The sequence below is a fragment of the Leptonychotes weddellii genome, chromosome 12 (genome assembly GCF_054177405.1).
Source record: "Leptonychotes weddellii isolate Sample4059 chromosome 12, ASM5417740v2, whole genome shotgun sequence".
NCBI lineage: Eukaryota > Metazoa > Chordata > Mammalia > Carnivora > Phocidae > Leptonychotes > Leptonychotes weddellii.
Genome location: NC_138380.1, coordinates 5,952,321 through 5,975,588, shown reverse-complemented (window position 1 = coordinate 5,975,588; position 23,268 = coordinate 5,952,321). Strand labels below are relative to the sequence as shown.

Here is a 23,268-nt window from a genome sequence, read left to right as displayed (position 1 = left end):
GGGACGGGGGTGCCGAAGTTTGAAGGAACAGACACCATAACACCGGCGGTGTTCATTTGGCTGATGGCACCTCAGATAATCTGTATTTACTCCACCTGTAGACGCCGTTGTGAAGTTTGTTATCTGTGCTGCCGTCCAACAAATGTATCGCCTGTTAACTTTTATGCTTAACGTCGTGGTGGGCACTGTAGAAAGATGCGGAGACATTGCTTTGTATTTTTTCAACAAGGAGGACTTACTGCCTGTGGACTAAACCCAAGGCACTGAACTAGATTGGAGGAATGATGGGGAGATACTCCCCTTCCCCAGGTTTTCCTTTGCAAATCTCTGTGCACCGTGAGCGTTGGTTTCCCTGACACACACATGCCAGGCACTCTCACGGCCTCTGGGTGGGTGTCTTTTCTCTACACTTTTGAGATCAGGGCCTTTTGATCTTGGCCGTGTGTTGGCCAGGGGCCAGCCAGGTTCACTTGCTAAGGCTGCAGCGCTGTGTCTCAGGGCAGGGGTCTGTCTAGCAGAGGCATCTCTGGTCCTGGTTCTCGGGCGCAGTCTCTGCTGTTCCAGCTGAGCTGCCTTTCTGGTCGGAGGCTCCTTGGGACAGTTGGGGCAGCTTCCTGGGCCCCAGGATGGGGGTTGCAACCTCTCCGGCTAAATACTTCCAGTAATTTGTCTGGGTTCAGTCGGGATGCTGCCAAAATCCAGGAGGTCACTGTGGCGAGAGGGCAGAGCAGAGAGGAGACGCGCAACAAAGCCCCGGATCCATCCAGCGGTGTGGGGGATGAGGGTGGGAAGGGAGGGTGCAGAAGGCAAGTTGCAAGGCGGTGCAGCTTGTTGAGGAGAGCAAGGAAGGCAGAAGTGGTCCAGCTCTTAGCAATGCGTTTTCGAGCAGTGTCTTCCAAGTGGTGCTAAGAAAAACGAGGCTGCAAGATTGTGAGCGAAGACGTTTCTGGGAGCCAGAGTTAGGTGGGGGGATCTAAGTGGAGGGACAGGGCCAAAAGGTGCCGATTTCCTGAAGGGAAACTTTCCACATTTCCAGACTTTCTAAAAGTGAATAGAAATTTCAGTGTACAGGGGAGCTGGGTGTAGCAGAATGGGTGAAAAGGTATTTATTAGACACCTAGCAGAGCAGGGGGTATAGCTCAGGGGTAGAGCATTTGACTGCAGATCAAGAGGTCCCCAGTTCGAATCCGGGTGCCCCCTGACCCAAGTTTAGTTTTTGTACCTACACCAAATGGCACCTTCAGGCTGGCGCTTGATGTTTGGCCAATTGGGACAATGGAAAGTTCCAGAACCAGGAATGTAGTTCGAGCCATGACCACGTTGTGTTGTTAAGGTGATATATGGACCCAAGGTGTGTCTGAGCAGGAGAATTACCAGGGAACGTGGTTAAACATCCATTTCCCAGGCCCCCAATCCAGAGAGTCTGGTTTACTGGTCTAAGCTGGGGCCTGAAGAGCTTTATTTCTCAATAAAACCCTTCTTTCTTTTCATCCACCCACATCACAGCAACACTAGATGATTCTCCTGGGCTGCCACATTTAGCAACTGCTGTTCTGGAGCATTCTAAATGCCTTTCTAGGGTAACATCAGGGGCTTTAGATGTCTTGGTCATGCACTGGGGGGGAGGAGAAACTGCAGGACTGCCAGGTGGAAGGAGGTTGGGGCAGAGAAGGAGAAGGTGAGCAGGAATGGATCCAGTCTTTGGCAGAGCTGGTCTTGTGGGCTGACTAAAAATAAAGAGAGGTGTTGATGGGGCAACATAGGTGTTTAGGAGCCAGCTAGAACAAGTAGGGACACAAGAGGAGGCAGGGGGTCTACCGGCAGATCAAGTGGTCTCTCATTCAAACCACATGCCTTGTACCCCCTTTCAGGTTTTTATTTACGAAGGACTGCCTTGTTGCCGCTGGGTCCTGCAGAGCTGAGTCTCCCTGCAAGGAGAGAAGGGAGCCCAGACGGTGTAGATCTTTGCCAGAAAGCCTCTCCAGCTTCTTGGGGCTGCAGGTGAACTTCTCCAGGACTCGGTCAGAGGTCCCCTGCTAACACCCTTAGAGCCTTGCAGATGTCACCCTTCCTGAGAGTTGTCCCACCTCTACCACACAGGGCCACCTCCGTGGCGGGGAGAATGGAGCTTTGACTCCTCTCACATGCACTCCATCCCCCCTGAGCGCGGGGCTGTGCCCGCAGCAGACCCCTGGGGCTCTAGTCGCTCTGCCCTGAGCTGCGTCTGCGGAGAGTGCACAGAGCAGAGGGTCTAAAGGAAGGGTGGCGAGGGGCCCCTTCGGGAAGCACGCTGACTGCCAGGAGCTGGCTTCTACATATGACGGGCTGCAAGCCACTTCGCTCATGAGGCCCTGTGCCACCCTGGGGCTACTTCTCTGTCCCCTGCATTCACACAGGGACCCCAGTCACCTGCCTTGAACAGGGACCCCGGGAATGCACTGTGGGACGTCTGCTTTCCATCTGAGCAGCAGAGACAGGCAGGGCCCATGGCGGTCAGTATGCTGCAACATGTTTTTCAGGAAGATGAACAAGGCAACCTGGTTAGGGAGTTCTTTAATGCTGGCTGGTAGAATTTCGGAGGCAGACTGGAAAGGCAGTGGTTTCAGTTGTGTTCTAATTAGTGCCCAGTTATACTCTGTGCCAGCATCTAGATGGTGAACCAGTTGTCCCTTGAGGGTGTTCACATTTCAGGTCAATATGCCCACATCATGATCATATGGCAGGGGGTGCTTCTCGCCCAGTCATTCCTGCAAGCTGTATCAGACTTCAATGTGTCAATTTACTGCTGTTTCATTCCACTTGAAATTCTTATTCAGGACATCAGGAAACCTCTCACTCTGTTTGACCTCTCCATAGACTCAAAGGCAACAGCTAAAAGTAAAAATCTAAAGCCAGTCCTGCATAATCCCTGGCAGGCTCCCCCCGCAAACAAAGGAATAATAATAGTCAATAATGATATCATTGTAGCTACAATCTGCTTACTCACATAAAATATTAGTCTAAGAAACAAATACCATTATGCTGTAAGGGGTAAGGCGGTTTCTTTGCATGTTTTGAAGACTGTGGAAGGAAGCTGGTGCCTCTTCCAGGAAGCCTCCTTGGTTCTTGCAGAGATGCAGGCAGGGGCAATCAGGGCAGGAGAAAGAGCATAAACAAAGGTGGGACATAAAGTGCCCCCAGAGGTGTCCTAAGTGCCTGGGGACAAAGAGCAGAGGGAGTGGGTTGGAGCTCCAAGGGAAGCAGGGGCCAGGGGTTGAAGGGCTTTATATTCAGGACTCAGAATTTGGTTTTAGTCCACTGAAACCCTCCATCATTTCTCAGCCCTCTAGACTTTTCTTTTCCCCCTCTGCTCTCTGCATCAATTTTCATCTCTCACTGAGGTCAGGTCACTCTGCTCTGGTGGGAAAGACACTGCATTGTACCCCAGACCATTCTGGGTCTTTCTCCTCCAGAGGAACACCAGGTGGTACTATTTAATCAACATTATTTCCTGAGGCCCAATGCGTAAACGTGTCTTTTCAAGGTAAGCAAGCCAGGAGTCTCTGAGAAGCTGCATTTATCAGGACTTTAGAGTGAGAGATGGTTTGTGATGAGGGCCCGTGAGTGGGGCCAGGAGGGAGCTGAGGGAGTTTGCCATGAGGAGCTCATCCTTCTGAGGCTGAAGTGGGCTTTGTCAAGGTTCCAACCAGTATGGTTTTTATTTGTAGACTTCACAGACTCAGGACCTAGCAGGTGCAAAGTAATGAGAAGTTCAGAACCGTCTATGTGGATGTTAAGCCAGACCCAAGAGGGGCACTAGGAATTGAAGCAGACCTCTTGGTCCACACTCTTCCCCTAGAAGCTGAGACTCAGGGTCTTGTTGTTCTGTTGCTTTTCCTTTGTTCTCAGTGTGCCTCCCAGCTCACCAGCAGGCCTGTTCCATTGCTAGGCAGCCTCCTTGCCTGCCCCACGCCACCCTCGCCCCAGGCCCCAGCTTGGCCTTCAGCAGGCCCTCCTCATCCCTGACATCCCCATCAGCCAGGAGGGAGTGGGGATGGAGAAACTAGAATTGCTTCTTCGGAGTTCATTTTGGCTCTTCTGGTAGCTAGGGAGTGATTAAAGTTTGTGGAAAAATCTTAGCTGTTCAAAGAAAACTAAGCAGTTGAAACATGAGGTTATTACTAACTTCAGGAAAAACCAAAAGTTTTACCAGAATTCTTAGTTCCACTTAGCACTATGAACACTATTAACTAATACCAATGAAAATATTAAACATAGAAACATAGAAAATTATTTAACCAAAAGTTGAGATATAGTTATAAGAGAAAACTGAGAAGGGAAGGAGGCACATAAATTATAATCTTCATCATAAAAGTACGACAGTTGATGTCTAAACTTGATTAAGTTTGATATTGCATATCATGAGATATTTATATTATTTGAAATCATGGCAGCAAATAGACTAAAAGAAACAGACAAAACAGTAGAGGGTGGTTGCCTCTGGGTGGCAGGAGGGAGATACAAAGGATTGAGTTTGTTCTGATAAGCTTTAAAAACAATATTTGACTTTTAAAAATAATTGCACAAGATACTTCAGTAAAAAACACAAAATATAATATTAAAAACATCCATGTTCTGTGGGTGGAGGTGTAACTCAGGGTAGAGCTTTTCACTGTAGCTCAAGAGTTCCCTGGCTGGAATCCAGAAGCTATGTGTAGTCCTCATGTCTCCATGATGGTTCTAGGACAATGCCTTGATCCAGGTCAGGGACTGGAAATTTCACTAACCTCCCCAGCTGCCCCCACCCCCACCCCCCAGGTTTGATGAATAGATGCAGACACTGGACAGACATCTTCAGATGTAAGTACTGCATGCATCTCCAAAGAGGTTAGGCAGGAGCTCTTCAAGTTGCTGTTTTGTGGTGTAGAGTAAGAGAAACACAGACAAATAAATTTTAAAGGCCCTTCCAGTAGTTAAAGTCAATGCTCCTTCTGGTTGCTGCAGTTACCACAGACTGAAGAACAGGGGGAGATACAGGCACGTGGAGGGGTAAGGCTGGGGGGCTCTGGGGAGGACCTCTCTGGGGTGAGTTTGTGGAGGAATAAATTGCTGGTTTTATCAGCTCTCTAGAGACAAGTAGAAACTCCCAATGTGTTACAGGAGTTCTGGGTGTGACTATGAAGGTGAAAGGTGTTTATTAGACATCCATAGCAAGCAGGGGGGTATAGCTCAGGGGTAGAGCATTTGACTGCAGATCAAGAGGTCCCCGGTTCAAATCCGGGTGCCCCCTGCCCTATTGGTTTTCCTATTCACAGCTGTTGCCCATATTCCAATTTCCTTTCATCCATGCTAATTATGATCGTTCCTGAAATCGGAAGCCACTGGTCAGCCCTTGCACAATGGCAATCTGGGCGGATTGCCCCTTGCATGTTTGCCTATACGAATGCTCTGGGTATCCCTCCTTCTCTTGGCATCTAGCTTTTTCCCCTTTCTGCATATATCTAATTTATTCCACTCTATTGGGTCTTCAAAGAGAAGGCAGGGACGCATGCTGGGAATTCTGCTGGGCTTTTCCAGGGCAGACCAGAGTAGATACAACAGACTTCCCAGGATCAGACAGTAAATGGTAACCTTAAATCATCACCCTCACCCCTCCTTCCTGGCAAAAACAGTTTGGCACAGTGGAGTCGTGGTGAGACCTATGGAGACAAATCATAGCATCTAGGTTCTCTCCATGTGGGATATACATTTCCCTCTGGGGATCTGGTTTTTCCCACACCAGAGCTCACTCACGTACTTGCTTCAAACTTCTGGGGTCTAAAGCCTGGCTTAGCTACTCTGACAAGGGAGACAGACAGTGTTGCTCCCCCAACTATTGGAGCTCTGCAACACTGTCTGAATTAGAGTCCATTTCTGTCTTCACTGAAGGGAGAAATGCGAAGGGCTGGGATCCCCGATTGGGGGGTGGGGGTAGTTTTGGAGACAGTTGGCCAGGTCCTGGGCTAAATCAAAAAGGCAATGGGAGATGGACTGGGGGTTCTTCAGGCGGCTTCTCTCTTCTTTTCCTCGCCAATGACCCACCAGGGACTGAGGCCTGGGAAGCCGCAGGGCTGAGGGAGGATGTCTCACCATGAACCAGGTCTGGCAATTTCCAGAAAGTCAGTCCTGAAAGGAGGCCATGACTTCCTTTTGCAGAACTGAGTGTTACCAAACAGATGAAAGGTATTAATTATGTAGCATGTATAGGCTGGGGGTATAGCTCAGGGGTAGAGCATTTGACTGCAGATCAAGAGGTCCCTGGTTCAAATCCAGGTGCCCCCTTATTTATGTGCAAGTTCGGATAGTCCTTCCCCCTGCCTCCCAGTCCCCCTTCCATCCTAGGCTCCCAGTTAAAAAGAAAAGTGCCCAGTTACACTCATTGACTCACTGAACACCAACTATTGGTCAGTGCCAAGCACTTCTCCATGCTTCAGAGTTGTGAAGATAAGTTGTTCCTTGCATACATCTAGCAGCAATAGGAAGACCTCAAGTTCCTGTGGGAAGTCTGGTTGATTCTAAGGGTCACTGGGTGAGGTTAGGGCAGTAACCCTAAGTTAAGTTGCTCAGTCTCCCTTGTGCCTCAGATTTTGCATTTATAAAATGGAGGATAATAATAGTACCACCTCATAGGGTGTGTGTATGTGAGAGAGAGAGAATTTAAAGTATTTAGAACAACACCTAGTACACAGATGTCAGTTGTTATTATTAGCTGCAAATCTGCCCTCAGGTAAATGAACAGATGGTGGTTGTGAGTCCTTTCATTATTGAACTATTTTGGAGAGTGTCTGCTAAAGGCAATGATTTTGGTCTTAGTGGATGTTGAGTTATTCTTTCCAGTGGATATGAAACTCTAGGACCAATGTCCTCTGGAGAAGTTCATAAAACCGGGCCACCAGGGGCGAGGGGGGCGCTTGTCTCTGTTCCCTGTGGCAGAGATGTTATGATAGGTATAAGATGATTCCTGACTGGGAGGGATTCCATGGGGCTTCTTATACTACTTGAATTTCTTTCCAGTCTATAAAGAATTGTTCCTATAAGCCCAATTTATGTAGTAAACCCCCTGAATCTCTGTTGCGCTCATAACATTTGAACCAACAGCCCATTTCTGTCTGTGGACTCCAGGGCGAGCGAAAGATAGAGACCACCCTCTACAGCTTCCTATAAACAGTAAGGGAACGGAAGCGTGTGGTTATACCTGACCTTGCCTGCTCCCCTCGAATCAAAGTGGCTAGGGAGGCCTGGGTCTGCAGTTTTGATGGAGAAAGGGTAATCTTCTGGTGACTGGTGAAAACCAAGGAAGCAAATCAGAACCTGTCCTTGGTGCCAGGTTGGTCAGCTCTTGGGCTAAACCAAAGAGGCAATGGGTTGGCGTTCTTCAGGAGGCTTCTCTCCTCTTTTGCTCGCTAATGACCCCACCAGGGACTGAGGCCTGGGAAGCCGCAGGGCTGAGGGAGGATGTCTTACCATGAACCAGGTCTGGCAACTTCTAGAAAGACAGTCCTGGAAAGGGGCCATGACTTCATTTTGCAGAGCTGAGTGTTACCAAACAGATGAAAGGTATTAATTATGTAGCATGTATAGGCTGGGGGTATAGCTCAGGGGTAGAGCATTTGACTGCAGATCAAGAGGTCCCTGGTTCAAATCCAGGTGCCCCCTTATTTGTGTGCCAAGGCTTTGCATTGCAACTGGATTGCAGTGGGCTATGGCATCCTGCATTCCTTCAGGGTTCCTGCAGAGGCTTAGGTTCCTGTCACTTAGGACTCTCAGGGCCTGGTGTGTTCGGGGAGAGACCAGGTGAGAGAGGTCTTGGCTTCACACAGCTGCGGTACAGGGCCATGCTCTCTCCGCTGAGCCTCACACATACCCAGTCAACCTATAACACACTTCCAATGATCCTCTTTTTCTCTTTTTGCTGCTCTTTCTCCTGTTTCCAAAGCCAAAGACTCAGCTACCTCCTGCGGGACCTTCTGAGTCTATTAGCCTGTGGGAATAATTGTGGGCTGATGTCTCAAACAGATCCCCTGCCCACCTGGGAGAGCCGTGGAATTGGGAGAAAAGTCGCCTGGTGTTGAAGAGGCCATGGACTGCTGAGTCAGACAAGGACTCAGAGCTGGAAGCTTGCCTTGGTCCAGAAGGTTCCTGATCTCCACTGCTCACCCACAAGAGGGATCTTGACATTTAACAAGAGTTCAGTGAATAGAATGGAGAGTGAGTAGTGGGCATGGAGATGTGACCCAGAGACCTCTCAATGCCCTGTCTAGTGTACTAGATCTAAGCTATTAGATGTCCTGTCACCCCACAGAGGAATGAGTGTATCTTCCCAGCAGGTACCTTTTCTGTGTTGAAGCCACGCGGTGATTTTGCCCTCCTGAATAAGCAGGGGTGACCTGTAGGCAGCAGGCAGCCTGCCCATGGAAAATGCGTCTGTCTTTCTGCCGCACACTCCCCCTTACCCCTGGGTCCCCCCGGGCCACCTGTGAGCCCTCTGCCCGCAGCCCTGCCGCCTCCCCTCCCCCATCTCTCTCTCTCCCTGGGCAGGACCAAACCCCAGAGAGCAATCAGCCCTCTCAGTTAAATTCCTCAAATGCTTCTTGTGCTGAGCAAGAGGCCAGGCCTGGGGGTCCAGAGGTGAGCCAAATCTAGTCAGACATTTTCCTTCCTCGCTCTTTTCAGAGGCTCTCCTTCTTGTGGGGAAGAGTGATTTGCAACATAAAATAGATTAGCTAGAAAGGCGCCTGGCGCCTCCGGGCTGACTCGGTGAGGGCTCTACGGAGATGGTGGGGTCAGCTGGGTCTGGACAGTGAACGTCAGACGGTGTGTGGGCAGCACACGCACAAGGAAACAAAGGCGCCATGTGTTTGGAGTGTTTTTCTGGGTCTAGAAGGTATGCATGTTTGTATGTACCTGTGTGTGCAGAGTGGGTGCAGGGGTGTGTGTGTACCTGCAGGAGGTTGGAAGTGTGTGTGTGAGCACGACGACTATGCAGGGGACAGGGTGGAGGGCACGTGACCGTGACCTAATGGCAGATGCGGACGTTCAACAAAGGAGAGTCTGTTTGTAAGGGAGGTTTCGGAATTCAGACTTTGTTCTGTGGGTCACAGGGAGTCCTTCAGACTGCAAAGAAGCAGGACTTCTTTGCCAGTCCCTTTATTTCAGGACATCACTTAGGAGACATTACAGAGAACGCTTACACGACCGAGTTTGCCCAAAGACCCTTCCTTAACTGGTATGATTTTTTCTGAGCACCTACTATGTGCTAGTACCATATGGAGCAGTTTATCTGAAGTGAACCGTATTTGTCACAAGAAACTCATCCCTGTTTAAGACGAGGAAACTGAAGCTAACAGAGTTAAAGAACTCGCCCAGTGACACAGACAGAGTAAGGAAGCAGAAGCAGGGGAGAAAAGGAATTCCAGAGAAACTTTCAGGATAAAATATACAGGACTTAGTGGCTGATGAGATGTCCGGGACGGGCAATAGTGTGAGAAAGTATCAGATAATGAGGATTACTTTTGTCCAGAGAGAAATACAGAGTAGCTATAGGGAAGGTGGGAAGCCTAACCTAATTTAGGCTAGAGATGGGAGCAGGCTTTTGGTTAGGGGAAGGAATAAGATGGAGAAAGAATTGAGTCAGTTCAGTTGTGGGGACCAGAGTAGAGATGGGAGGAGAGGCATGTTTTCTTTGAGAAGAATGGGAAAGAAGAGAGGTGTAGAGAGGGGTCTCTGAGGTGTGGCGGGGAACCAAGCAGCTGCGGTCTGGCTGCTTCTGCCACGAGCTTTTGTGCTAGAGTGAGAAGAAAGAAGTGAGGGAGGGAAGTATGTCCTCGATGAGCCTCTAATGGAAACAAAGGAGTCAGAGGGTCTGCTGTGGGGAGGGGTGTAGCTTTATTGGAGCTGTGGTCGAGTTCTGCACCGCTGTGAGTCCACCTTTCGTGGACAGTGAGAAAACTGCTGTCCCCTAGAGACACTTGTCGCCACCCAGGTCAGCACAGGAAAAGTGCTAATGATTTTATTCTCTAGCTCCTTCTTTTTTATTCTAGGCAAATGCCAATCCAAGGAGTCTAGGTCACTCTCCATAGCAGACAAGGTTGCTGGTTCCCTTGCCTACACTCTGGTTCCCAGGTCTGTCAGCCCCACACTAACCATCTTTTGTGTGATCCTATCAGCAAGAGAAATCTGTTAGCTCCCTGGACTCTTGTGGATTTTTACCAGTTCCATTCCACGGTGCAGGGATCTCCTCTCAACTCCCGCTGTCTCTTCCTATAGTTGCCAAAAGAAGACAGTAAAGGAGGCAAAAGAACCTAGAACTTGAAGGACAAAGAAGATAGATGGCTTAAACCAAAATATTATCAGTATTAACATTAAATATAAATATATAAAATACCACAGTAAAAAGACAGAGAATGTAACTGGATGAAAAACAACAACAACTATAGGATGGTCACAAGAGATAGGTAGAAAACATAAGGATATAAATATATTGAAAACAAAAGGACAGAAAGAGATGTAACTATGACAACTATATGTCTTGTAGCTATATTAATACCGGACAAAATAGTTGCTGAGGCAAAAATCATTACCAGGGATAAAGATGGTCATTTTGTATTGATAAAATGTTCAACTCACCAGTTAAGTACCACAATTCTAAATTTGATGCACTTAGAAACAAAGCCTCAAAACATAAGAAGCAGAAATTCACAGATTATAAAGGAGAAATGGACGACCCTCCAAGCGTGCGAGAGATCTTTAAAACCCTCTTTTGTGAATTGATAGGACAGCAGAGATAATATCAGAAGGATATAAAAGACTTGAACAACATGATTAACAAATAGGACCTAATTAACACATAAAGAACCTTACATTCAGCAGTTAGAGAACATGCATTTTTTCCCCCACTCACTCACGGAACATTCACACAAATTGACCATATTCTGAGTGTAAAGCAAGTCTTAAATTCCAAAGTATCTCAATCACAATGAGTATGTATCCTGACCAAATTAAATTAAAATTCAAGTAACAATAAATAACAAGAAAACCTAACAAATCATTAGAAAATTCCCACCTTCTTAGAAATTAAAAATTATACTTCTAAATAATCCAGGGGCCAAAAGGGAAATTGCAATTGAGTTAGAAGTTAGAAAATATTTGAACTACATGATGATGAAAATACCAGATATTGAAACTTGTCAGTTGCAACCATAGCAGTGTGCAGAGGGGCAATTCTTGCATCCACAGCATTATGAAGAGACAAGGTGAAAATTAACTAGCTCTGCATCTATCCCAAAAAAGGTATAAAAGGAACAGTAAAGCGGCGCCTGAGTGGCTCAGTCGGTTGAGTGACTGACTCCTGATTTCAGCTCAGGTCATGATCTTGGGGTTGTGAGATCGAGCCCCGTGTTGAACTCACATGCTAGGTGGGCATGGAGTCTGCTTGGGATTCCCTCTCGGTTTCCCTCTGCACCCGCCCCACCCTCTCTAAGAAGGAAAAAATTTTAAAAAATGAAAGGGACAATAAAGCCAAAGGAAAAATAAAGAAGAAAGTAATAAAGATGAATTAATGAAAGCATAAATTGATTAAATAGAAAACAAATACATGAGAGATAGGACCAATGAAGCAAAAGTTGTTCTTTGAAACAAATAGTAAAAAATGTTGACCCAGACAAGACTGACAAAGGAAGAAGAGAAAACACTAATAACCAATAAAAGAGATATTTGAAAGGATACCTTACTACAATTTCCAAAGACATTAAAAAGATCATGGGATTATATTATGAATGACTTTGTGCCAATAAAATGTAATATTCAGATGGCATGGAAACTTTTCTAAGACAATACAACTTACACAGAGAGAGTAAGTGAGTTTAGCAGGACTGAGCTGGGTCAGTGGAAAAATCCACGATTTTCGCTGATAAAAGTGGCAGTCAGTATACCAACTTCTAGTCAATGAATGGCAGAGCTCTTCACTCTCCTGTCTCCCAACGAGGTCATTTCCTTCGCCAAACCTTCTACTCCTACATGGTCCCTCCAAACTTCCTTGCCAATACATGAGATACATATACACATATCACCGATGAAGGGTTCATATCCAAAACACACAATGAACTTGGGCAAAACAATAAGAAGAGTACAGACAACCCAGTAGAAGGATGAACAAGAGATTTGAACAAGCCCTTCACAAAAGCAGACACTCAAATGACCAATCGGGATGTGAGAAGATGCTCAAACGTCATTAGTCTTTCGGGACATGCAATTGGAGCCACGAGGAGATACCACTAGATTCTCACCAGGATGGTTAAAATGGAGAGGACTGATGGTCCTGAGCATTGTGAGGATATGGGGCAGTGTAACTCTCCTACACCATCGTGGTAGTACAATTTGATATAACCACTTCAGAAAACTGTCTGGCATTTATCAGTTACGAGTTGAAAATGTGAATGCTCTCTTTTTTTTTTTTTTTTTCCTGTTTTTTATTTTTTATTTATTTATTTATTTTTTTATTCTTATGTTAATCCCCATACATTACATCATTAGTTCTAGATGAAGTGTTCCATGATTCATTGTTCGTGCACAACACCCAGTGCTCCATGCAGAACGTGCCCTCCTCCATACCCACCACCAGGCCAACCCATCCTCCCACCCCCCTCCCCTCTAGAACCCTCAGTTTGTTTTAAATGTGAATGCTCTCTTAATCGGTAAATCTATCCCGAGCTATATACTTTAGAGTGCACATGTACATGTAAGAAGGTTCATACCAGCATTTCTCTTAACAGCTCCCAACTGGAAACAGCCCGAATGTCCACCAGCAGTAGCATAGATAAATAAATCATGGTACAGTCATGCACTGGAATGCTAAACAGGAATCAGAAAGAACACATTACTGTCACAGAGGCTAAACAGGCATGAGTCTTAGAAACCTGAGGTTGGGTGAAAGAAGCAGACTCAAAAGAATAAATCCAAGAACAGGCAACACTAATCCATGGCGACAAAATGGCGGTTATCTTTGGGGAGAGGGGGCAGTTGGGAAGGGGTGCAAGGGAACCCTATGAGGTGCTAGAAATTTTCTGTCTTGATTTGGGTGGTGGTTTTGGGTGTGTGTATATGCCAACATTCATTGTGCTGTACATTTAAGATTTGTGTGCTTTGTGTAAATTACACTGCAATAAGAAGTAAAAACAAGGGCGCCTGGGTGGCTCAGTTGGTTAAGCGACTGCCTTCGGCTCAGGTCATGATCCTGGAGTCCCGGGATCGAGTCCCGCATCGGACTCCCTGCTCAGCAGGGAGTCTGCTTCTCCGGGGCGCCTGGGTAGCTCAGATGGTTAAGCGTCTGCCTTCGGCTCGGGTCGTGATCCCAGGGTCCTGGGATCAAGTCCCACATCGGGCTCCTGACTCGGCGGGGAGTCTGCTTCTTCCTCTCCCTCTGCCTCTCCCACTGCTCATGCTCTCTCTCTCTCTCTCTGTATCTCTGTGTCTCAAGTGAATGAATAAAATCTTTAAAAAAAAAAAAAACAGAAGTAAAAACAAGTTAATTACATCTTTCATTTCGAGAATGTCTTGATTAGTTTTTCAAATATATGTGACCATTTCTGAGTCTTTTGCTCCTCAGTTTAGATTTCATTTCTCTCTTTTAAGATACTCTTCGATTTATTCAAATAATGTCATAGGTGGAGTCTTTGCAGGTCCAGTTCCCATGTTTCCTACTCTGTCGACTCTCACGAATGTTAGCTAGTTTCCTCGTGCGTTTTTAAATTTTCTCAGCAAACAGTGACATAGAGCTTCCTATGTGCCAGTCCTGGTTCAAGTGTTTTATGTAGATTAACTCATTTAATCTACCCACCAGTCCATCAAGTATATGCTATTATCATTTTACAGCGTATGCATCGAGGCACAGAGAGGGGAAGTAACCGGCCAGAGGTCCCACAGCTGGGGCAGGACTTGGATCCAGGCTCTCTGCCTTCAGAGTCTATGCTGTGGGTCTCCATGCTGTGCTGCTTCTCGCACACTTAGATTTGTTAAAACCCGACCCGTGGGAGTTCTAGGAAGCTTGTTTCCTGGTGCATTCCTTCAGGGAGGATTTTCATTTGACCAGGAGCCCAGGGCACCATCCACCTGAGTCCAACAAGAATTAAAATAACTCCCTGTAGCTTTCCAGACCAGATGAAGAGTGCTCACTCAGGGCCCACGCCAAGTCAGCCTGCCAGGGGCTGTGGATGCTCGGGGTTGCTTTTCTCTTTCTTGTCTTCAGATCGCTTGCTCCTTAAGAGCTTAGCCCTTGCTAAGTGCTGTCTTTAGGCAAGACTGTCTTGTTTCAGATTGCCCACCACGTGTGGGGCCTGAGACTCTGTCCCTGGGATGGCCCCCTCACCCTTTTACTGCTCCCACCTTCCTACGGGCTGTAGGCCAGGAGGACACAGGCTGTGGGGCTTTTGAGGAAGGAGCCTGTTGCTTGTTATGCAGCATGTTGGAGAGCTTTCACTGAAGCAGGCCCGGCGGTTCCCGAGAGAGGTCCTTCCGAAGGGTTACTCATCACTTTACAGGTGGTCTGGGTGTGGCTACACAGATGAAGAATATTAATTAAGTCACGCCATAGCAGGAGGGGGTATAGCTCAGGGGTAGAGCATTTGACTGCAGATCAAGAGGTCCCCAGTTCAAATCTGGGTGCCCCCTATTTATCCCTAACTTAAATTGATGCTGCATTTTTTTTTTTATAACTTCCTCTTCCTTATTAGATGTCAATGTGAAGTTGTTTTCCCCCACCCAAACCATCAAATGCTGAAGCTTAATACCATAGTTGCTCGCTCTGCCCAGCACCTTGTGTTCTGGATCTCCTCGGATTCATCCCTAAGTGGCCATCATCGGTGACCCGATGTTAACAGTATCTTCCAGGGACAGTCACTGTCTCTGCCTTGTGTCCTCAATACTCTCCCTTCTCAATTCAGGCATTCTGTGAACAGGGTGGAAGGGGTCTTCTCTTTCCAAGCCAAAGCGCTGGGATCTGTGGCTCAGAGGGTGGGCCCCTCTCCACGTGTTCAAGTGCACATTGAGGAATTATTAAAGACAATCGTATATCTTATTCAAGCTTTACAAGTAAACTTCTGCATAAGGGACCGGTGAATTATATCACCCATCTCAAAACTAAAGTGTGTAATGACTTTCTGTGGTTCGGAGAAGGAGCAGCTGAGCATGTTGGTAGACAGTCTCAGAATTCATTGTGAGTTCCGAGATATGGCATGGAATTCACAAGCGCAAGCCGTGATTTCTGTTATGCTTTACACCCATCATCTTTTATGACCTTTCTCCCATTTCCCCACCCTCCAGGCTTTGATCAACAACAGAAATCTACACTTTTTTTTTTTAAAGATTTTATTTATTTATTTGACAGAGACAGAGAGCGAGAGCAGGAACACAAGCAGTGGGAGTGGGAGAGGGAGAGCAGGCTTCCCGCCGAGCAGGGAGCCCGATGTGGGACTCGATCCCAGGACCCCGGGATCATGACCTGAGCCGAAGGCAGACGCTTAACGACTGAGCCACTCAGGCGCCCAGAAATCTACACTTTTGATGGGCTAAAAACAGGTTCTCATAATAAATTATTTGACAGCAAGGAAGCCTCAACCCCCTTACACCGGACGGCGGGAAAGAGCAGCATAGAAACAGCATGGTCAGACTTGGTCTAACTCGGTAAGCTGGCCCAGAGCTCTCCGTCTGACACCCCGGGTTGCAAAGGTTCTCTATCCTGAGTTCCGTTATCAGCATACAACATGAGTGCCTGAAAAAACAAAACTTCTTTTATCCTCAGGGATGTGCTCTGGAGTTTCCCTTTCATTGAAGCCGACTCCTTTTTGTTAGCGAGAGACTCAAATTTCTGACTCAGTGCTTCTTTTTTCCAGTTTCATAAACACTTGGAACTTTGGCTGAGAGCCGGGTGGCTTGTCCCTTTCCTGTCCCTGCCCTCCCACGACACCTTCTGATATTGAAAATGACTTCTGGTGGCAGCCTCCGTCCATGTCCTCCTCCTCCCCGTGGGGCCCTCCGGATTTGTGCAGGAGCTGTCTGTTTCTTGCCCTTCCCGAGGGCTCCCTAGTGGCCCCCGCCCCCTGATTTAACCATCTCCCTCTTATGGGAGAGAGCTTGCGTAAATGAGGCTGTGTGTACGATTTTCATCGCTGAGCCGGGGCCTGTCCCTTCCTCGATTGTCTTGCTCCGAGTGTGAATACGAAAACCTTTCTCTACCTTTGGAAATGTCACCCTTTGACTTTATTGTGAGTCTCCACTGACCTGGGAGGCGAGCTTTGCTCTCACGATTTTCAGACTCCTACACCGTCTGTGTGCCCATCGGGTGCGCCCTCCCTATACACTTGGCATCAGAGCCTGGAGTCCGAGAGGCCTCTGGGGAGGCTGAGAGGTCCGGGCGGAGAAGGCAGGCGTGGAAGAGGCGGTGTGTGGCTGAGGGGCCGGGCGGTGCTGGGGTCCCCAGGGGGCAGTGGGCTGGCCCTTTGTCCTCACACCAACCACCGTGCCTCCTGGCTGGGTGGACAGTGGACGCCCGGTGTGTGAAACCACGATGACAGCGCTGGAGGGGAGGGGGCAGAAAACCAGCAGAAAGGACAAATGCCTGTCACCACCCCAGGGGCAGAGGTGGTGGGGGAGGGACAGACCGGGAGGGGCTTGGGGCCGGCTGGGATCTAGGGAAGAGGAGGAATCAGGACGCGTGCAGCTGCGGAAGGCAGGAAAGTAAAGAATATTCGTAGTGCTTTCTCTCAGTTCTTTTTTTTTTTTTTTAAAGATTTTATTTATTTGATAGAGAGAGACACAGTGAGAGAGGGAACACAAGCAAGGGGAGTGAAAGAGGGAGAAGCAGGCTTCCCGCCGAGCAGGGAGCCCGATGCAGGGCTCGATCCCAGGACCCTGGGATCATGACCTGAGCTGAAGGCAGACGCTTAATGACTGAGGCACCCAGGCGCCCCATCTCTCAGTTATTTTTAACCACTCAGTACCTGCAAGGCTGGAGTGTGTAGACATTTGGGTTATTACGTGTGTAAATCGGAAAATAAAAGAATCCCCCACCCCCTCGTTGGCAGTAGCTGTCTGGTTTATTTTCTCCCATAGGAGATGATATATATATTTTATAGATATGTTATCTATAGTATATAACATATAAATAAATATAAAAATGTATATTTAAATTTATATTTTTAGGGGCGCCTGGGTGGCACAGTTGGTTGGGTGTCCGACTTGGTTTCGGCTCAGTTCGCGATCTCTGGGTGGGGGGAATCAAGCCCTGTGTCAGGCTCCGGGCTCAGCGTGGAGTCGGCTTGAGATTCCCTCTTCCTCTCCCTGTGCCCCTCCCCACCTCTCTCTCTCAAAAAATTGTTTTATATATATAAAAATTTAATATGTGTTTATATGTAAACACCTTTGTATGTGTATATAATCTTTTTTAAACAGATTTTATTTATTTATTGCAGAGAGAGAGAGAGACAGAGACAGAGCATGAACGGGGGGGAGGGGCAGAGGGAGAGGGAGAGGCAGACTTCCCCCTGAGCAGGGAGCCCTACAACGGCCTCCATCCCAGCACCCCGAGATCATGACCTGAGCCGAAGGCAGACGCTTAACCAACTGAGCCACCGAGGCGCCCCTTATTATGTAATAATATATATACCTGGTATCTTTTTAAAAGTCCAAATGAGTTCATATCATACACATGCCACACAATTTGCTTTTTGCCCTTAATGATATTGTTTAAGAGTCTTCTCATCATCGTACTCTGGACCTGTGTTAATCTTTTTCTGTTGCATCATATCCTATCCTCTGACTGCTTTGTAACCTATTCCCTGTCAGAGGAGAGTTAGGTGGTTTCCAATTTATTTCTAACAAAAAAGGTAAAAGCTGCAACGAGTCTCCACCTATCGCGTCTTTGTGCACTCACATGAGTAATTCTGAGGGATAAATTCCCAGGAGTGGAACTCTCCTAGAGTATAATTTTTCCTAAGTAACTTTTTTTTTTTTTTTTTACAAAGGCCACAAACTCAACATGGAAAACTTGAAAGATAAATAAAAGCACAGAAAAAAGCTGAGATCATCAACAATTTCATTCAGACCCACAGTTTTGTAACCTGCTTTTTCACTTGACAAATTATCATGGATATTCTTTTTTTTTTTTTTAAGATTTTATTTATTTATTTGAGAGAGGGAGAGAGTGCGAGCACGACCAGGCGCATCCTCAGCCGGGTGCATATAGTAGAGACACAGGAAGAGGAAGGGCTGGGTTCCTGCAGGAGGAAGGCCAGAGCTGAGAGAAGCAGAGCTGGCCAGGACATTCCAACCAGCAAAACTGAATCCTGATGTAGCAACACAGGTAAAAGGTGTTACTTATACCATCTTCTTAGCTGGGGGGGTATAGCTCAGGGGCAGAGCATTTGACTGCAGATCACAGAGGTCCCTGGTTCAAATCCAGGTGCCACCTTCTTTAACTTTTAATCACAAGTGGGTTCCCTGTCCTACAGGAGTAGCTGAGCCAGCAGGAGCCCTGCAGTAGGGTAGCTGCTTAGTTTTCTGAACCCAGCATGCTGGCCGCCCGCCAGAGGCTCTGGCTTGAGGCTCCCTGACTCAGGTTGTAGAGCTCCCCCTGAGGCCTGCTCAGGACTCACAGACCCACGCCCCCAGGGAAGAGCAGGACTGTGCTTGGTGCTGTGGGACTGACTCCAGGGAGGGAAACGCTGAAGAAGAGAGACCTTCCGGGGCCTCTTTTCTCTCTGTCCTTGGTGTAGAATCACGGGCTCCAGTGAGGGAAAGGAAGCTGGAGTCGCATTCCAAAAATCAAGAGCAGGTAAGCAACATCTGTCCTTAAAAGCTCACCTCACTCTGACAGGAAGACCTCTGGCCTCTGTCATTAATTCCAGAACTCCTTCAGACACTGACCTACCCCCTCATGTCTTGTCAGTCCCCGAGACCTGCTCTGCTTCAGGTGGAAGGCATTCCTGCCCACCATCCCCTTCTGCACCATCCTCTGCCTACGCCAGCCGTCCTTGGCCAAGGACGTCAGTGTCAAAGCAGGGCTGTGTCAGTGGAGGGCTCTGGACTTCTCTAAGGCCAAGGGTCCCCAGCTGGATGGCCCATCACAGCACCTGGCGTGTGAGATGGTAAGAGCCATGGCGTGTGCTTTCATGGAAATACAGCTCACAGGCTCCAGGTCAGACTGCCTGGATCAGCATAATTGGGCGCAGGGCCAAGGGACTCTATTTTTAACAAGCTCATGGGATGATCCCAGTGGAAAGTCAGGATTGGAAACCACCAATTTAGTTTGGTGCCCCATGTTACAGGCTTGAAAAGAGGCCATAATTAAGAGATGTGCCCAAGCGCACACACCTGATTAATCATAGGGTTGGGGCCAGATCCCACGTGACTGGTCTTGGGTTCTTTCCACTTCCCTAACCTGGGACAAGACGCGACGGGGTCCACTGCCTTCAGCTGCTTCCTTCCCCCCGTAGCTGAGGCTGGCCTGGGCTGGAGGAGATAGGCCTTCCCAAATAATGATCCGAATGATGTCCACCCCACATCTAGGACTAAACAGGATGAGCTCACAGCAGCCTAGGAATCTGAACTGTGGCCCTCCCGACCCGCGGTCAGATCTTTTCCCCCGGACCCAGAGCTTACTTCACATTGTTTCCTAATTGACATCATTTCATGGTTGTGACCTCCCCCAGGGAGGGACCCTCCTCCCCCAGGACCCAGTAGTTTCTGTTTATTTCTGCCGGCCCCATGTCCCGGCTGACTCACCCTCTCCTGGCCATAAGCTCCCTCCCCTTTCCCACTGACCCTCATTTGAGTGCCCTGAAGCCCCCTCTGCCCTGCCCAGTCCCTCCCCTCCTTCTGTCTCTCGCTGGTACACTTTCTTGCCTCCCCCGCCTTCCCTCTTCACTCCACCTCTCCTGGGCTCGTTTGTTCTAACCACTGCTCCCCTCTCCCTCAGCTTCACCTGTTCGACCACTGGCTGGATGGTTCTTCTTTTTCCCCTTCTTCATCCCAAGGCCGAATCCCGGGGCTGAGCCTGGGGGAGACATCTGGTCAGGAAAGCTAACGTCACCGTCCCGCTAAGCAGCCCCATCTGCCTTGAAAGGCCTCATGTCTGGGGCTTTGCACATCTGGAGGGGGCAGGGATGGGCTTTAAGGCTGCCTGTTCGGGGTACCAAAGCCTAAAAACCTTCTGAACTGGCCTGGAGACTCTGACTTTGCTGGCTGAGCCACCGCCTAGGACAGTCAGACCACACCTGCCTCTCCCTGGGAGGGGACCCCACACTGTCCCCTCCTGGAGCCACAGGCTATTTGGATTCCAAAGTGCAAAGATTCTGATGGACAGGAAAGCAAGCCCCCCTGGGTGTTTTCAGTTTCCACAGTGAAAAGTCTGAGCTGGGCCCCCCGCCAGCAGTCAGGGGGATAGGGGTTGACAGTATTTGGCACATCTGTTTGGTACAGCAGGTTGCAGAGCTGGGCTTTCCACCAAGACTCACTATTTTGGTTTGGGGTTCAGGTACTGGGCAGTCAAAGAATAACACGAAGCTTCTGCATTCAGTGGGCAGGGGCAGGGGTGCTGGACCCTCTGTGAGCTGTTCCATCAGTCCAGATATAAGAGGAAATCCGTGGCGATTGGTGGCATTTGGAGTTGGGATTGATTTCTCCATATCCTCTCATAAATCTCCTTTATAATTTTGGGAGGACTGTTCTTCCCTGATAAATGCCCCAACATTCACCCAAGAGACCAAGCACTTCAGGGAATTTAGCAACGGCTGGATCAAAGTTTGCCTCTGGTGTTCGGCTCTGCCACGTGGTGCCTTGGGCAGATTTTCTCGGCACGGTCGTCGGAAGCCCCGTGTGTCCTTCTGAGAACTGGATGTAGTATGATCTAGTTATTCCTGGGGAGTTAGAGTCAGCCACCGGGGCTCTTGCTCTTTGTGGGCACTTGATTTCAGCTGACTGCAGGCAACAATGCATCTGTTAACCCTGGTCTGCTAGCTTCCTAGCCAGGAGGGACCAACCGGGACTTTTCCTGCCTTCAGTACAACGAGATCTGGCAGTTAACCCCCGATCCCCACATATCTGCTTTTTTCTGAGGATCTCTTGCTTGCAAATTACTCTGGGTACCAGTTCCCATACTAGTCACACACCCAGGTGCAAACCCAGAATGTGCCTCTGTCTGATGGAAACAGACCAGACAGTCCCTGGCAGGCTGTCAGGAGCCCATGGCCCTGGAGGGACGGTGGGAGAGTCAGGCTCCAAGGGACCCCAGTGGCCCGAATCCCAGCCAGAGCCACCGCGGAGTAGCATGCGGGGCAGGAGGCACTGTGGCCCCCAGGGGGCGCTGGATGAACCAACAGCTGCGCCGAGCCCTAGGTCCTGGAATGAAGCTCACTCCAGAAAGTCTGAGCTGGGCCCCCCGCCAGCAGTCAGGGGGATAGGGGTTGACAGTATTTGGCACATCTGTTTGGTACAGCAGGTTGCAGAGCTGGGCTTTCCACCAAGACTCACTATTTTGGTTTGGGGTTCAGGTACTGGGCAGTCAAAGAATAACACAAAGCCCTACCTGCAGCCACCAGAGAGGGCCTGACCAGCACAGCACCGTGGGGTTGGGTGGCGGAGCCCACTTGAGTCTGAGAAACACAGGAGGTGAAACCGAGGGGTCCTGGGCCATCTCTTCTTTCCTCATAGAGGTTTCAATGTCGGGGGCACAACAGCTGTTATAGGGGGTAAAAGCTGGCAAAATAGGGGGCACCTGGATTTGAACCAGGGACCTCTTGATCTGCAGTCAAATGCTCTACCCCTGAGCTATACCCCCACTTGTGTATGCATGTCTAATAAGCACTCTAATCCTGCGGAGCCACACCCTGACCGTCTCCACCTTGTGATGTGTTCTTGGTAGTGCTCTGCCGTCCTACAGCCCTGTAAGCATGCCCCACCTGCTATGCCCACCCTTGCCTCTTACCTCTACTTAGAACTAGCGTTCTTCCTCCCCTGAGCCCCTAGCCGTAGGCCCCGGCCTTGAAAACATTGAGGTTTGCAGCTTGAACATCCTCTGGACTCATTTAGAAAGAGCAGGGCTCAGAACTGGCTGCTCAACAGACCCTCTGAAGTTAGGGTTGGGGAGGGCTGGGAAAAGTCAAGGTTCTTGGGGCCCCTAAACCAGACTCTCTGGGAAGGGGACAAGGGACGACGGGAGCTTCTGACAAGCTCTTGATGATTTTGGAGCTATCGATTTACTTTTTGCCCTACATGGTATAGATCTGGGGAAAAAATGACAGCAATTAAAATCATGCCCAAACAAAACACACTTGGTTTAATGACCAAGTTACCCCTAGAATCCACATTTATGATTAAAGGCCTCTTTGCGCTAAACTGGGCAGGAGATGAACTACCCCTTCATCTATCTTCTTTTGTCCCCTTATTCTGTTTGTTGCATGCTTCCATGTGTGGGACGGAAGACATAACCTGAAGAGAGGGTGTGATGCATGGAAAGGCAGTGAAGTGGGAATGAGAGATTTATGGTCATTGGAGCCCAGACACAGGACAGGGTGATTGCAAACATGTGGTCAGGACAAAAGGAAGGGCCAACAGGTGACACATAGACTTGAACCAGGACTACCTGATATGTGGTCAGATGCTCTGCCCCCGAACTATGCCCCCTTATCGGTTTGGGTGTTGCTGATGGGCCCCATGTCACCTGTGGGCCATCGTGCACTGCAACTCCTCATCTCTGGTGAACTAAGGGGAACTGACTGACTAACCTCATCCAGACAGACCCCTGTCTGACTCTGAACTTACTCTGTCCTTCTCCAGAGACTTCTGGAATTCTTCCCTGCCCACAGCACTGCCACCTCCTCAGTCTCCGTGGGGGGGCACAAATCATCATTTAGAGCTGGAATCTTCCCTCTTTTCTTCCCTCCCACTCAGGTTTTCCTTCACCAGCCCCACTCCCCCTGGTCTCACTCTGATGCTCATCCTCAGCACAATGGGGTTCTCTGGGCTGCCTTACATTGCTTCCTCTGCTCCCCTTGCTCTTCTCATCCCTTACTCCTTGGCTTTAAGGGAAGATGCCTCACCAGAGAGGTCATGGCACCATGCTGGCCCCCCACCATCAGCTCAGCACAGCTGGATGACTTGGGACCAGATATAAGGACTGGCTCTTTGAGCACCAGACTCAGGCCTCTACTACCTCCTGGGCTGTGACCAGGGATCCCTTCCTCTGTGGATGTTTCCCCTGGA

General features: G+C 48.7%; 7 non-coding genes across 7 annotated transcripts; 6 read left to right on the top strand and 1 right to left on the bottom strand.

Annotated features, from left to right (window-relative positions):
- Positions 1-1,128: 1,128 nt before the first annotated feature.
- On the top strand, positions 1,129-1,200 carry TRNAC-GCA (transfer RNA cysteine (anticodon GCA)). Its single transcript has one exon. It is a non-coding gene; the product is annotated as a tRNA-Cys (tRNA).
- Positions 1,201-5,197: 3,997 nt separating this feature from the next.
- On the top strand, positions 5,198-5,269 carry TRNAC-GCA (transfer RNA cysteine (anticodon GCA)). The gene has a single exon. It is a non-coding gene; the product is annotated as a tRNA-Cys (tRNA).
- A 959-nt stretch (positions 5,270-6,228) lies between these two features.
- On the top strand, positions 6,229-6,300 carry TRNAC-GCA (transfer RNA cysteine (anticodon GCA)). The gene has a single exon. It is a non-coding gene; the product is annotated as a tRNA-Cys (tRNA).
- Positions 6,301-7,602: 1,302 nt separating this feature from the next.
- TRNAC-GCA (transfer RNA cysteine (anticodon GCA)) lies at positions 7,603-7,674 on the top strand. The gene has a single exon. It is a non-coding gene; the product is annotated as a tRNA-Cys (tRNA).
- Positions 7,675-14,610: 6,936 nt separating this feature from the next.
- Positions 14,611-14,682, top strand: TRNAC-GCA (transfer RNA cysteine (anticodon GCA)). Its single transcript has one exon. It is a non-coding gene; the product is annotated as a tRNA-Cys (tRNA).
- A 3,723-nt stretch (positions 14,683-18,405) lies between these two features.
- Positions 18,406-18,478, top strand: TRNAC-GCA (transfer RNA cysteine (anticodon GCA)). The gene has a single exon. It is a non-coding gene; the product is annotated as a tRNA-Cys (tRNA).
- A 3,294-nt stretch (positions 18,479-21,772) lies between these two features.
- TRNAC-GCA (transfer RNA cysteine (anticodon GCA)) lies at positions 21,773-21,844 on the bottom strand. Its single transcript has one exon. It is a non-coding gene; the product is annotated as a tRNA-Cys (tRNA).
- Between the last annotated feature and the right edge of the window lie 1,424 nt (positions 21,845-23,268).